At 42.7% G+C, this 14,809-nt stretch overlaps 1 protein-coding gene across 1 annotated transcript in view; it reads left to right on the top strand.

Annotated features, from left to right (window-relative positions):
- drp2 (dystrophin related protein 2) overlaps positions 1-14,809 on the top strand; it is a 149,985-nt gene that overhangs the window by 46,366 nt on the left and 88,810 nt on the right. The window contains exon 2 of the mRNA XM_086221924.1: positions 3,541-3,721. The gene's annotated coding sequence lies outside the window, so the exon portion shown is untranslated. The remainder of the gene's footprint in view (positions 1-3,540; positions 3,722-14,809) is intronic.

The raw sequence follows: 14,809 nt of genomic DNA, 5'->3' as shown, positions 1-14,809 counted from the left end.
TTTGTCTCGCTAGCTATTCTGTCACATTGTATCCGTCAAGGGCATGGTATTTGGCTGGCCCACTTCTCTGAAACAAACGATTTCTGGGTTTATGATATTTAAATAAAATAAATGCCCCATTATAACAGTTGGCAATTTAAATCTAGTTATTTCGTTTCTCCTCAATATATATAATAAGTATAATCATCAGTGACAGGAGATCTATGATTGTGAGGAACCTGGGAAATATTGGTAGAATATGCTGAGTACTGCAAGGTTGACGTATTTTTGTAGTCCAACCTGGAAGTTAGCATCACTGTTGGCTCCCTCAACCCAAAGCTAACTGGGATTTTTACATTGGCTCTACGGTGAAGAAAACTTACTCATGTTTTATTTTTCAACTTTTATGATGATTGAAGCATGAATTCAGTCATCAGAAGCTGGAATTCTGTGACCAAACCCCACACCAGGGATGCATGACTTTTCCACGACTGGCTTCAAATTTCTATATAAAATAACTACTAACAGCCAACTGCTGTCTCTAAGACACATTTATGAAATATTTTTGAAATTGAGGGGCTGTGTTACTTCGTGATGTATTTTATGCCCCAAAAAAGAGCTAAAATGTCCTCAGCTTGTGTGAACCAAAGATCTTATTGCAGCGCAAAGCCATTGAAAAATTGACTTTGAGTCGAACTGAACATTCAACATATTTCTGGGTTTGCCTTCCTATCTGCTCCTTAGAGGGGTTCTAACTATATTGAATTCTGCTGTAAACTTAGTGATTTGTATGCTCGGGCCATGTCCACATCTTGTGTAGAGAAATCAGCAAATGCTTGAAAGATTTCCAACTTTTGTTGTGGGCACCACGGTGGTGCAGTGGTCAGCACTGTCACCTCACAGCAAGAAGGTTCCAGAGCATGAGATCTTTCTGTGTGGAGTCTCCATGTTCTCCCTGTACCTGTGTGGGTTCTCTCTGGTACTCCAGCTTCCTCCCACAGTCCGAAGACATCAAAAGGGGACGAGGCTGATTGATACTCTAAATTGACTGTAGGTGTGACTGTGAGTGTGAATGGTTGTCTGTCTGTATGTGTTGGCCCTGTGATGGACTGGTGACCTGTCCAGGGTGAACCCCGCCTCTCGCCTGAAGGCTGCTGGGATAGGCTCCAGCCCCCCACGACCCCTAACGGGATAAGCAGTAGAAAATGGATGGATGGATGGGTATTTGTGGCGTTTTGAGCCTTTTATGCACATTGACCAACTTTTTCAGTGTAACAATATAATACTGCAATAACTCCAAACAGTAGGCAACCTCACTGTTTGATTCAAAATCAGAGGCCTGTGATTCCATATCGACACAATAAAATGTTGGATTTTTATAATTCCTCCATGCTTTTAAAATGCAGTGTTTGAAATGAGGCATAGTTCAAAGAAACAGATATCACATAATAAACCTCATTGGATAAGTCTCAATACACCACCTTGGTGGATGGCTGCACTCTACTGTTTTTTATTAATAGCAATCATTATGAACATAAACCCACCTGCCCTGCTTGCCTTTACCAGTGCGGATTGAATACAAATTAATTATTTATAACTGGAGGTGGTGATCTGATATTTGGAGATGCAATTAAACACTTATCATTGAGATTCATCTCCTCATCAAACTCCAATGTTGGAAACAATAAATCACAATCAATTACAACTAATAGGCTATTTAATTGCACGCTGTAATTATGTTATCTATCACACTGGCTGACCTGTCACTCTTTGAAGCAGCGAGATGCTTCGCCATATTGAATCCTTTGGTTCTGCCATTGGTACGTTCTGTCTTTCTGATGTGCCAGTCATTTTGGTTTGAGACATCTAAGCAGCTGGAATATTCATGCTCAGATTATATGATCAGTCAGATCCAAACCCTTCCTTAATTCCCTCTCCACATGTTTGAAGTCAAGCCCTGAATTGCAAAAAGAAATGCATGGAACGTCTATTTTGAAGTAATGTTTCTTTTTAAGTTTTTGATGTAGAGGAGATATGGCTGAGACTCTGATGGTTAACAGTCCAGCCAGCACCCCTGCCGACACCTTGTCTCCCCCTGTTTGTGTCGACGCTTCTGTTTCTCCATTTTTTTGTTCCTCAGTTTGTGCTCTTTGCTCATCTGTTTTACCTCCTGCTGTTCCTACCCTACGGGTGGTCCTGGTGTTACTAATTAAATGTTTATGCCAACCTTTGATCATACTAATATACTCATATGATTACATCGTATTATTATTATTAGCTGTGAATGGGGCAAGATTTTTTTTATTGAGATTGAGAGGTTGAAATAGCTTGACTTCGCCTGTCTGTTTTGAAAATGAAAACTCTCATTTTCAGTTTTCGTGTCAATTGTAGACGCAGCACAAGGGCCCCATTAAGCCAATAACACATTCTGCCCTTCACTCAAATATGAATGAACATACAAACACACCTTCTAATACAAATATACATGGTTGCAACTGTTAATGCTCGTACAAACGTTACAAGCCGGAAGACAATCACTAAGAAGGAATATTTTCCTCATGCAAACCTCTAATGTGCATTATGAATTTCCCCTACTACTGTTAAAATAGTTCAGCTCATTCCCTCTCTGTGGGATGCTTGCTGCCAGGTTCGCATTAAACTTTTATATCAACTATTAGGCGGTGCTCTCCTCTTTCTGCCCCATCCTGCAGCCTTACTAGATGTAATACAATTGGAGCGCACCTTTTTTAAGTAACCCAACAAATGTATTTTTACTTTTCAAATACTAACAAATAGGCTTCTTGTGCTAACAAAGTCATTTTCCCCCTCCTTCATCACTGCGAGTCAGGCACGTATATTTTGTTTGAAGATGATGGTGACTGAATGTTAACAACAAAAAAACCTGTCCAAAAATATCCATGGACAAACTCCCAGGCACAGTATAATCCACGTCTTCTTTATCCAGCCTCATGCTCCACGATCCACTTTGACTGATTTAGTTAAGCTAAACGTGTGTCTGGCTCTTTCTGCATTCTGGAGTCACAAAGAAGTGATGCAGCAGTGAAAAAAAATGCTTTAATGAGCTAAATACACCAATTTGTTTGTTCTTGAAAGGTAAAATTGCACTTTTCCTAACACCTATTTGTAAGGAAATGAGCAGTATTTACTACTTGGAAGAAGAAAAGCTATTAACAAAGTTAACACGCACACACACTCTGTGTTTGTAGTCGTTTCTGGCCTGTCTGATGTTAATAAACAGCCCAACGACCAGGCCAGAGTAATACAGGTTTACTGACTTACAGCTCCACTGTCCATATCTGTGTATTTCTCTGTATATTTCTCAAAGGTTGGACCGAATCTTTACTTAATGCTTAGTGTCACTGGGTTTTAAAGGCCCTGCTGTTACTGCTTTTCTCCAGGGGAAGGTGGGGGGAGGCATTTAGCGCTGCATCAATATCGGATTAAAAGACAGCTGTGAAATGGTGTTCCTTTTTCAGTCTCTTATCAAATCTTCTTCAGCCTGTTGGGGAGGCGTCTCTGACCCTGTTCCCTTTGCTGTAGGTTTACCCCCTGCGTGAGGACATCGCTGCTGCTGTTGCTGCTGCTGTCACCGTTACTCCACATCCAGGCCTCCCCCCTTCCCTCCTCCCTCTCCGCCAACGTAGGGCAGCCACAGAAGTGTTGGCTCGATTCCAGGGAGGATCCGATCCTGCAGCCACGTCAGTCACGTCTTCACCGCTGGGTAACTAATCAAGCATGAGAACAGACCACTCCTTGCTTTTGTATTTGTGGGGGTGGGACACTTTGGCAACAATATGGTCTTGTTTTTTGGGAATGTATTTTTGTGCTTGTTTGTTACTTCTGGGGTTGCTCGTGTGTGCATTTGTCATGGAAAAGAGGCATTTTCTCCAGCCGAGCATGCAACACACTCAGACGCACGCACAAACAGAGATGCCAGAAGGCTCGGAGGGGGAATCTCAAGGGGCTTTATCAAAGCTGTTGTGTTTTTAAGCACATTGTCTAGTGTCGCTCTGGCTCCAGGTGTCATCTACTAGACTGTATTTTAAAGACCAATCTCAGAGACTCAAAGAACAGCTGAGGATTCAGTATGACACTTTGTCTATAAGTAGCATAGGAGGTAACGCAGCAGCAGTTAACACCTGATCAGCTCTAGCTGCTGCACTAATCAATACTTTTGGGTCCTCATGCTGGTGACAGTCATGGACATTTTGCTTTTGGCTTTGTGGTTGTCCACCTATCTAATTCCCGTCAACAGACTTTGTTTGGTACAGACGTTCACATTGACTCAATGAAGATCCGCTTTCAGTCACTAAGGTTCACTGTGGCTGCTCAAAGTACATTTTTTTTGGTCATAATTATAAAACTGAAAGGCTAATTTAACACAAAATGTCGAATACCATAAAATGGCGAAGTGATGGCATTTCATATCCTAAAGGTGGTTTTCAATGTGACATCAATAAAAAACACTTTCTGGCCATCGTTCATTTCCATCTCAGCAACACCACCAGGGAATACTAAAATTAATTAATTTTAGAATGTAAACCGGGCTCCTCGTGGGAGCATTATTACACGGCTGGGGTCGTATCTTATATTAAAGGATAAATGTCTGTTTGGCAACAATTACAGAGGACAGGGGAATCTAGTGGTCTGGCTCTTATTTGTAATACTGGATTTAACACTTGGTGGTCTTGCTTACCCTCTACTTATCTCTTCAGACCACCAGACAGCACAGTTTGCTGGGTGGGTTCAGGTGACCCCATCCTGCACGTGGGTCAGTGTGGTCACCAAAAGGTCATCCATAAGGGACTGACCCCCCCCGAACAATCTGACTTGGGACTAACATGAATGGTCCCTAATGCCTCTGTCAGCAAGCGGCTACATTGTTGTGAACTTCATGGATTGAAATCTCAGCTTGACGTCTCTAAAGCAGGTGGTGATCACGCCCGGAATGTGCACTGGAATGTGGTAGTGGTCCACAGCAGCCTGAATCAGTTTATGGAGAATGGACCCATAGGAACCTGAGAATGGGCTGAGAATTCTCACATGTTCCAAGCACCCAGAGAACCCTTCCACACCATTCCTCTCACTGTCTCTGTTCTGGGTCACGTACGTGTATGTGGGAATCTTCTGGAGAGTAGAAGATCTTTCCCTCCATGCTGAGCAGGGAGATGGTCTCTGGAGAGTCCAGTTCCGAAGGGACGGAGTAACCCACTGCTCTTTGCCAGTTCGCTGGAACACTGCCCTTAGACTTGCTTCTATGCTTATGAGCTTCCACTGTCTATAGAGGATTTAGGGGTATATCATGTATGTTTATCATGCCTACTTGTATTAAGAAGATGGACATTTATTTTCTACATTCTTAATATACAAAGTAGCCCTTTAGGACAAGTGTCTATATGCGGTGTAGCTGCTTTATTTTTTATAGTTTTTTTTAAGATACACTTTTAATTAAGACCTGACTGATGTGGGATCAGATGATATTTGGGGCTGATACCAGTATTAGAAAACAATATTTACTGGTGGCGGAATATTTTGAACACAGCACACTAGGCCAACCCCCAAAAAAGGGTATTATCAGTTAGTATCGGTCGATTAATACCGATACCAACACCAATTTGTCTGAGATATCACTGATTTATTGGGCCCTACTCACAAAAAAGATCTTATGTTCACACATATTGCCATGGGACTGTGATTAAGTCCAGGCGCTACAGAGCAAAAGAACCAGCGAAAGTGTGAAGCTTTCGTATGACTGCAAGCTGACCTGCCGACTCCAAAATCACATCTCCTTTGCAAAAGCATCATTTGCAGTAAAACTTAGACTCTAGATTTTGATTCAGTTGGACTTAATCGATTTGAACCCTTCTGCATTTTGTGTCTGCCTGCTTCCTCTTCCAAGAGTGTTCTTAAATGCCCCTACTGATTATCTCTGTAGGTTTATTTAGTCTCCCCACACATGCAGTGAGCTCATATGATCCCAGGGAGTGATGCAAGCACCCCCCCCCCCCCCCCGCATCTCCCCTCAAGCTCTACTGTGATGCATTTCATCATCACATCCGCCTACACTCTGTCGTGGTGCGGGCCTGTTGTTCGAGGCCTGGCAGGGTACAATAAATGTGTCCAGAGTTTCTTCTGAGTTGTCATTTAGGTGTTTTTGACCCTTCTGAGCGTATTCGATCACTGTCAACCCGCAAGTAATATCCTCCGTACTCCCTTATCTCTGTCTTTAAATTACCAAGCTTTGGCCTAGTCTGCACATCAGAGGGGGAAGCGAGGGGGAGGGAGCTTAGAGAAGGGCATTAAAGGTAAAAGCATGAGGTGTTTGTAGATACCCGATGTAGACCCTGTCGCTCTATGACCATAGTTGGCATGTAAATTAGTCATCCGACCGGTGGGACACGAGGGGACATTACCTCGCCTCAGCAGCTCCACATAAGAGATCTGGTTGTGGAGCTGCAGCCTGTTAAAATCTTATCTTGCTTCAAGACATTTGAGAAAATACGTTGCCAGCGAGGGAGATTTTCTACCTCCTTTTTTTCGCTCGTCTCTTATCTGGGCTGCTGCATCATAGTCAGAACAGATGATTGGCATTCTGCGAGGGTTGTTCAGCCTGTTAACTATTTTGACTCAAAAATACAGCATAGCACCCTTAAGCCTGTGTGTTCGATATCCTGCTGAAATGTCTTGGCGCTCCTGCATCCCACTCCTGTGTCGTGTGTGTTGGTGAGCTCACGGCAGCACCCGCACTGCACTTGGCAAGAGAAATGAACTTGATTTTTTTAATTTTTACTTTCAACTTGAACAAATTAGGTAAATGCAGCTTAGGTTTACTTAGTAGATATAAAGTAACAAATAAATAATGTGAAGGTCTAAAAGTACAGCGCACCTGTCTTTGGGTGTGGCCAATTCATTGAAATTAGTTAAACGATAAATGATCAGGATGCAAGGCACAAACTGGTAGTCATTAGTCACACAAATGCAACCAATCAGTGTCGTCTGCTGTTCCTCTTAAGAGCCAGCTGCGCCGGCATCTTGCTGTTTAAATGGTGCCTCAGGGCACTTTGACAAACCAAAGGTTTTCTGCTGAGGAAACAACTTGTTTCTCACTGGTCTGCCTAAAAATATTTCAGAAGCTCAATGCTACCCTGGAGATTTTCCTCTGGGCTCAAGGATCCTCTGTCCCTTCAGTTTATACTGTAGCTTTTGCTGGTTAAACGTCCCACGATATTTGCTGCATACAGGGATGCTAATGCACTCCTGGACACGTTTTCAAAGACTAAAAGCAGCCACAACGGTAAAGAGAGAACAAAAAACCAACAAAACCCAACAAAGAAATCACCTGGAAATCTCACGACGTGCTGAATGAATCAATGAAGTTATGCCGCTATGTCTCAGTTAATGGGGTAGATGCTCTAATCATATGTCCTCTAGGGGGGGTCTCTGCAGAACTGAAAGCACTGAACAGACCATCTACAGAAGCAGCAGGGATCCACCAGAGCTCCCTGAGGTGAAGCAGACGTGATAGACACAATAATAATCCTTCACTTTGGAATATTTTAGTTGGAATGTTTTGCACGTTTGTACTGCGGTGCGTCCCGGTGAGTGTAGCAAGTGTACGTGTTTTTGTGCATGTTGGCAAACAATAGTTGGAAAAATGCTGCACCATAGTTGAGCTCAAGTATATTTTGTAGCTAAACAATGTGAAAATGACAACTGCCTCAGCCAGAAAGCACCACTGAGAAGTTATATTTACTTCAAGGCCTCCATCGATTGCTTGATTTTTGGAGTCTGTATATGCTAATCAGTGACGCAGCATGAACCATGGTCATCAACACGTTCCCTTGGGCTTTATCCCTCAGAACCCCCCGGCGTCTCTGTCTATGATGATTCCCATATACTGTATTACCATACAACCTTTGCTGCATAATTTTCTGCTTTATATCATAATCCATGAGTAAGTAAAGCATAAAATCACACGATTACTCAGTTGTACATCTGAGACTTGCTAAATATCAACATCATATTAGTGTAGTATTAGTTCTGGTATTTGCAAACCCTCGTGTAACTGTGGATAAAGCATGAAAGAAGAGCGCGGTGTTAACATCACTCAGTGTTCCTGTGGCTCCTTGCTAATCTATGTTCAAGGCAGCTAAGCCTTCTTGCCCAGCCTGAATGTCCCTGATTGTGTCATAGTGTCAAAGACCCATGGCAGTCGCCTCTGGGAGCATCATGTTCCACATCACGCTTCCTCACTACATCTTTCGGTTTCCCGTCTTCCTTCTATAATTCAGCTCCTCTTCTCCCTTTTCACAGTTTGATCACCGTATCTCTTCTCTAATTTAAAACGTGTATCCCCCTCTTCCATTGCTTTCTTTTTCTTGTCCTGTGAGTTTTCTTGTTTGTTTTTGTGTGTGTGTGTGTGTGTGTGTGTGTGTGTGTGTGTGTGTGTGTGTGTGTGTGTGTGTTGTGATGAAGGTGGCATTGCTCTGCTGCTCCTGGTGCAGGCCTGAGGATGAGCAATAGTGGCACTCCCCTATCATCGCCTCCCTCGTCTCTCTCCCTTTTTGCTGTCACACCCCCATCACCACCCCACCACAACCATCTCTTCATGCCTTTATTTCCCATTTCACTTAGCATGTATTTCTCACTCTCTCTCTTTGCCTGTCGCCTCTGAGAATGATGGGTAATGCTTTGGGAATGGGGATGTGAAAGACCAGAGATATAGCTTCTTTATGGAATCCGCTTTACTATTTGTTTGTCCTGTGTGTGCCTGCGTGTGTGTGTGTGTGTGTGTGTGTTTATGCGGTTGTGTGTTTTATTGAATTGTAAATGGGTAAATGGGTGGCTGTTGGTCTTGACACAAAGAATATGTGTGAGGTAGGAGAGCGAGTGGTTTATGTTTGCAGCATGTTGATGTGCCCATTTGAGAAAACAAGAATTTATACGGGCTGAGTGGTGAAGTGTGGGTCAGTGTGTGTGACGGAGGATGGTGGTGCTGCTTCGCTTTACGTGTCTGCACCACATGTATATGTTAATGCATGTGCGTATAGTCTGTCTGGTGTGTGCACTCACGCAAATTAGCAGGCATGCACTTGTGTAGAATTAAATCCATGTCAGCAGGCAACCATTCAGATAAGATTAACAGGACCTGACATTTCCTTCGTTGGAGACAGATGCTTGCTCCGCTCCCCCCTCGGAACATTTCCCCCCTCGCCGCCGTCCTCCACCCTAATGACATTTCCTCTCAGTCTAAAAATCTTACAGTCATAATTTGATTTCTGATTATTACAAGGCTGTGTGATTAAGAGCGCCTAAGTTAGATTAAAGGCTTGTTTTATGCCATATTGAAGCCAATTAGCTGCGACTACACACGTTCACATCAGAAAATCAAGCATCATAAAAGCTGATATTATGGATGGAGGTTATCTCCCGGTGAGCAGATTCACTCCCAAGTGAAAGTGGGTGTTTGTTTTTTTTTTTTTTGTAGGTTCTATAAGTGTGATCCTTACAAAATTAAGCCTTTTAAATGTTTTTTAGAAGAAATCTGAAATAATCTGTTTTCCTGTGTGATGTATGACGCTTTGTAAATTTCCTCTAAATTAGCACCATATCGCAAACGGATTTGATTTGTGGGCTGCTTTGTATTACTTTATAAAGTGCCGCCATGCATACATGATTGTGTAGATGACAGCCAGTTTACGAACATGTGTAATGTTAAGCATTGGAGTGAAAGAGAGGGATTTATGTAAAAGTGCAGAACATGGGGCCAATTTAGTAGACGTGGACATCATTTATACATAAGCACAACGGATGCCACGGGGATGTCACCAAGGGCCACCGTAAGGAAATGGGATTATCATTTATGCATAAGCGTCATTATTGTGTGTTAACGGCACGGTGAAATAACGCCAGTGCTTTGAAGAGTTGTTTCATCTCTCATGTGAAAGAGTTTCTTTAAAAGACATCTTTTCTCTTCGAAACTACCTACGCTGCTAATTTGTTATGCAAATCTGGTTTTGAAGAGACACGTTACTGCTGATCTTTCCCTGCAATGTTACATATTTTTTTCCTTATTAAGAAGCTCTGGCATTATATACACCTCTCTGAATTTGCTTGAAGGTGTTCAGGATGGCAGCAAAGATCAGAGTGCATATTCTGAGTCATTTTAGTAAAGTGAAGGAAAAGTTGTGGTTTCAGTTACATCCATGCAAAACGGGAAGGGTACCCAGCCAACAGACCCATTCTTAAATAAACCTTTATTGGGATCCAGCTAAAATCCTATTAATGGAATTATTTAGACATTAACACTGTAAATATGTCTAAAGGTTTTAATAAAGTTTGGGGGTGGCGGGGGGGCTATTTCTAAATTGAATGTAAATGTAAATAGATGCAGTTATAAAGACAAAACCTGTCTCAGATCTTAATCGGCCATCGAATCCTCCATCGTATCTTTCCTCAAAATTTTGTTTAAATCACTCCTGAAGTTTTTGTGTGGACAAATCAGCCGATGCAAGTGAAAACCTAACTTTGCCAAGCAAATCGTTTCTCCTGCCTTTTGTTTTAAGTCTAACACCAAGAGCTGGAATCAAATTAAATTGTAATCATTCAAACTTCAATCATGCTTGATTTGCTACAAACAGATTTTGTACTGCAAGGAAAGGAAATGGCATGAAAAAAAAACCCCCACATTATTTTGTTATTATTTTCCTACATTTATGATCATATTGTGGTTTGCCTGATCCATTAATTGCAAACATTTTCATTATGTTAATTGGGGCGACATTATTTTTTCTTTTACGACGTATTGTCTTTTTGAAATACTCCCAGTGGAGACTAGCTAATTTTTCTATGTATAGCACCAAATCAAACCAAAGGTTATCTCACGACACTTTCCAAATAGATAGTTACAAACTATTCAATTTAATTTAATTTAATTTAATTCAATCACACTGTGGCCATGAAAAACTGCTTTTTAACATGCATAAGTTGTAAGTGGTGAAGCAATAATAGCTTCAAGGTTAACGCTTTGCTGTTGGACCCCGGCTGACGTTCATGAAGTATTCGCCATACATGATGTGTCTTGGTTTGTTTGATTGTTTCGTCGATCCGGTTCTTCCATCACATGTTATGAGTACAATTAAACCCTCTGAATGGAAAGGAGCGCCACCATTTTTCTATTTCTTGTTCATATAAAGTGAGATGTGTGATGCTGGAGATGAGCCAGATGTTTTTCTGACATTCGAACACGGACTACTCGAGCGGTTCATCATACAGTGAAGCGGTTGTATCATTGCGTATTTGTTTTCACGTGTGGTATGATGTGAATTGATTAAGAGCCAAGAAGCAGCAGCAGACTCAGATCTGATTCAAATGAGATGTAAATTCAAAGATATTTTTATCAGAAACAATTTGACACACAAACAAACTGCTGGCGTCATTGGAAAGTCATTCCATTTGGCATGTGGCTGCGATAAACACGCGGTGAGGAATTCAACCAGGAAGAAGAAGAAGAAACGATTCAAATGGTGCTCGTGAAACTCAAAGCTGATGTGACAAAACTGCTTTTTTGTAAGATCATTTTTGGCAATAACGAGATCATTATTGCCACACTGACAAAAATAAATTACCCTCTCTCATCGTGCACTATGCGGGAGGGGGCACGGTGAGGCCATGATTACGTGTGCTGCACGAGTGGAGGTGAGTGCAAGTGGCTGGGTGCAGTGGGTATGTGTGATGCTGTCACTCTGATGTGTTATAAGCCATTAGTGGAGCCATGAAACAGCGGCTCAGGGGGAAGTGATTGATCTTTTGTGTGTGCTGTGTGCTGTGTTTGTGCTTTTATGTGCGCAAATATAAAAGGCAACATGCATTAGTTTGAACTCCGTAGATGCCAGCCAAGTGTTGGTATGTGCATTTAGCATCCTGTGAACCTTCTCACAGCACCTTCAGTGCTCAGTGCAGTAATCATACGGGTCAGGGGCATTCTAATGGCGTTCATTGGTCACCATGAAGGGGCCCATCTACGAAGACCTCTTCTAACATGTAGGATTCTGAACCATGTATTCTGGATCAGAGGTAAAATGGTCTGTAACCTCAGCGTAAAATTCCCCGCATTGAAAAGGCAGCGTGAAAGGGGTCCTGGTTCTACTTGTTTGAGGCCGGTGTGTTCGCCCTTTGGGAGAAGTTAATCCCTGCTTCTAGTGGTGCAGGCAGACACTTAGAGTGCTTTGCAGAAGTCAACACATTTATTACTCTGCCGCCACTGCTGGAGAAGGACATTTGTTTTGGATAAAGAGGCTACATCTGTTGTATTTAGCCGTTAACAACAAGTAGAATGGAAAAGATGTTGAAGTTTCAGGAATAAATCCTCGACTTATGTACACTTAACTCCCTTTCTTTATCTATTGACTTATTTCCTTTAGTTCTCACGTGATTCCCTTTAGTTTAAGGCAACACTTGTTGGCAAGTTGCAGTCAATCAAAGGGTAACAGAAGCAGAGACAAACAGTAGACTTGTATGCATCTGGGCTCAACTGAGGAACTAAGAAGCTGAAGGGAACATGTTCTAAGGTGAGGAGAACATGTACGGGTCAAGCAGGCTGTGCTGGGAATGAAAGCCGACGCAAGCCACTGGCTGGCAGCTCTGTGGTCCCCGGTTTTAATATTTAATCATAAGATACAGCCAACAAGCTTTAAATAAATGTTGAACTCTGGCAGAACCATGGGTTGTTTAGCTTCCTGGCCCTGATATTACTCCGAATGTTGACACGTTATCAGTCGTCCGAGAGAGAGGGAGAGAGAGGGGAGTGGGGCTCTTTTACTATCTGTTTGCAATCCTTACATTCCCAAACGGGTCACACAGCACACAAACGAACAGGAGCCAAAAGAATTCTGCCATTATAAAAATGATTTGTGAGCTGATATTTCATGTTGTTGTTTATAAACATCCCTTTAGGTACATTACATTTCAGATGGTACACATGGATATGAAAAGGATAAAAACATAAATTAATTTTCAAGAAAGGCGGCAGTCAGGAATCTGGGGATAAAGTTAGCAAAACTCAAGCTCCGTATCACCTTAGAATATATTGATTTGGTTCAGATGTTTTCCACAAATCGTCTGAGAACTGTTTTACAGAGTCTCTGTCAGTCCCAGTTTACAGATAAATCTGCTGACTACTTTTAATGCAGTCTCATACAGCCAAGCCTGTGCAAAGTAAAACTCTTTTCAGGCCATAACGCAGAGGAAAATGCCAAAGTAATCTTCGAATGCTCACCCAGGCTTCGGTCCAGCTTATCTATTCAGAAAGGTTAATACAGCATAGTGTTATCATCCTGAAACGGCACATTTGTGCATTAAAGAACCAAGGTGTGATTGGCACAAAAGAATAATTACAGAGGGCAGTTCTGGTAACAGCTTTGGGTCCTTCACCCTGTGAGGTAATGAGTCAAGGATTTGAATATCACGCCGCACTGACACAGCGCTGATGTAGCGGACCGTACCCACATTATCAGAGAGTCATAAATAATGCAGCATTGGGTGGATGACAGCTCACTTGAGCTCCTCTAATGTCTGATTGAATGGTGGATGTGGGCAGCAGGGCGGCTCTGAGAGATCACATGTCAGTTTATCTGTAAATTGCAGTAATGTAAATATCCTCACAGGCCACTCTTTTCTTTGTCAGCAGAAAAATGTGCAGCTAGAATTTGCTCGTTGACGTGAAGAATGACAGGACACATCTGAGCAGGCGGGGTGGAAATGCACATCCTGGTTCAGAGGCTGTGCTTCCTCGAGAAGTTCTGTGTTCTGGTGTGACAGGAGGAATTATGAGGCTCTGTGAAATTGAACAAACAAGTTAATAAAATCCCCAGGCTATCTGTTACCCAGGAGTGTCTTGAGGTGACAGACGCGAGCTGATATGTGCACTGCGGGTCGTTATTTGTGTGGTGGACGCCTTAGACCTGCAGGCTTTTATGGAAAACATAGAATGTTCTCTCTGATGTGGATTAACTCAGAAATGGATGCTGGTCAATTACTCCCAGTTCTGAGTCCGATTCTGAAAGTGAACTGTGTTGGACCATGAGCTCCCGTGTCGCGCCGGGGTCAGACTAGCAGACGTAATGGCTGCTCGTGATTGAGGGTGCTCTCAGAGCACCTGCGGTCACAGCCTCTGACGAAGTCCTGCGGGGGCATGAGTAAGGTACATGGTGGGTCTGAGTGATGGGTGGTGTAATAATGCCAGGCAGAGCAGCATGAGCAGAAACCCCAGTGACGGCCAACATCTTAACCAGACTGCCAGTTAACACACGCACATGGGAGGGGGATGTATTTAGCTCCTCCTGGATGGTCTCCTGAGTGCTTCTGTTCAAATAAATCTGTTTTGCTTTTCTTTACCATCTGAAAGTTTAATGTAGATTTAGAAACAGAGCCTGAAATGGACTTCATTGTGCACTTGATTCTTCCAATGAACTGGGACCTACGGAGAGAGATGACTGCTGGATTCAATAATGACACACTTTTCTTGCTTGTTGGTAAACTAGGTGCATTAATGGTGCTTTCAGGCAACTGGGAATAAGGAAAATTCCCATTTGAGCACGTCCCACTTCTTAGTTAAGAGCATTCACATGATGACAACAAACAGGCAGCCGCAGGAAATGGGCTTGTTACGCTTCTCTGCATCCCCACTGGCCTCGCAGTGGCACTGGTGGAGTTGTTCTGGGGGTGTGTGCAGGGGCTTAATTGTTTTATTTGTCCACACCTGAGGAAGTGAGGATAAAAGTCAAGCCTGAGGAGGCTGTCAGGGTTCACC

This window comes from Aulostomus chinensis, chromosome 13 (genome assembly GCF_037954235.1).
Source record: "Aulostomus chinensis isolate RoL2024-O1b breed Wild chromosome 13, RoL_Achi_v1.0, whole genome shotgun sequence".
In the NCBI taxonomy this organism is placed as follows: Eukaryota; Metazoa; Chordata; class Actinopteri; order Syngnathiformes; family Aulostomidae; genus Aulostomus; species Aulostomus chinensis.
The sequence above is the reverse complement of the archived record's forward strand: the minus strand, read 5'-3'. Positions and strand labels throughout refer to the sequence as shown.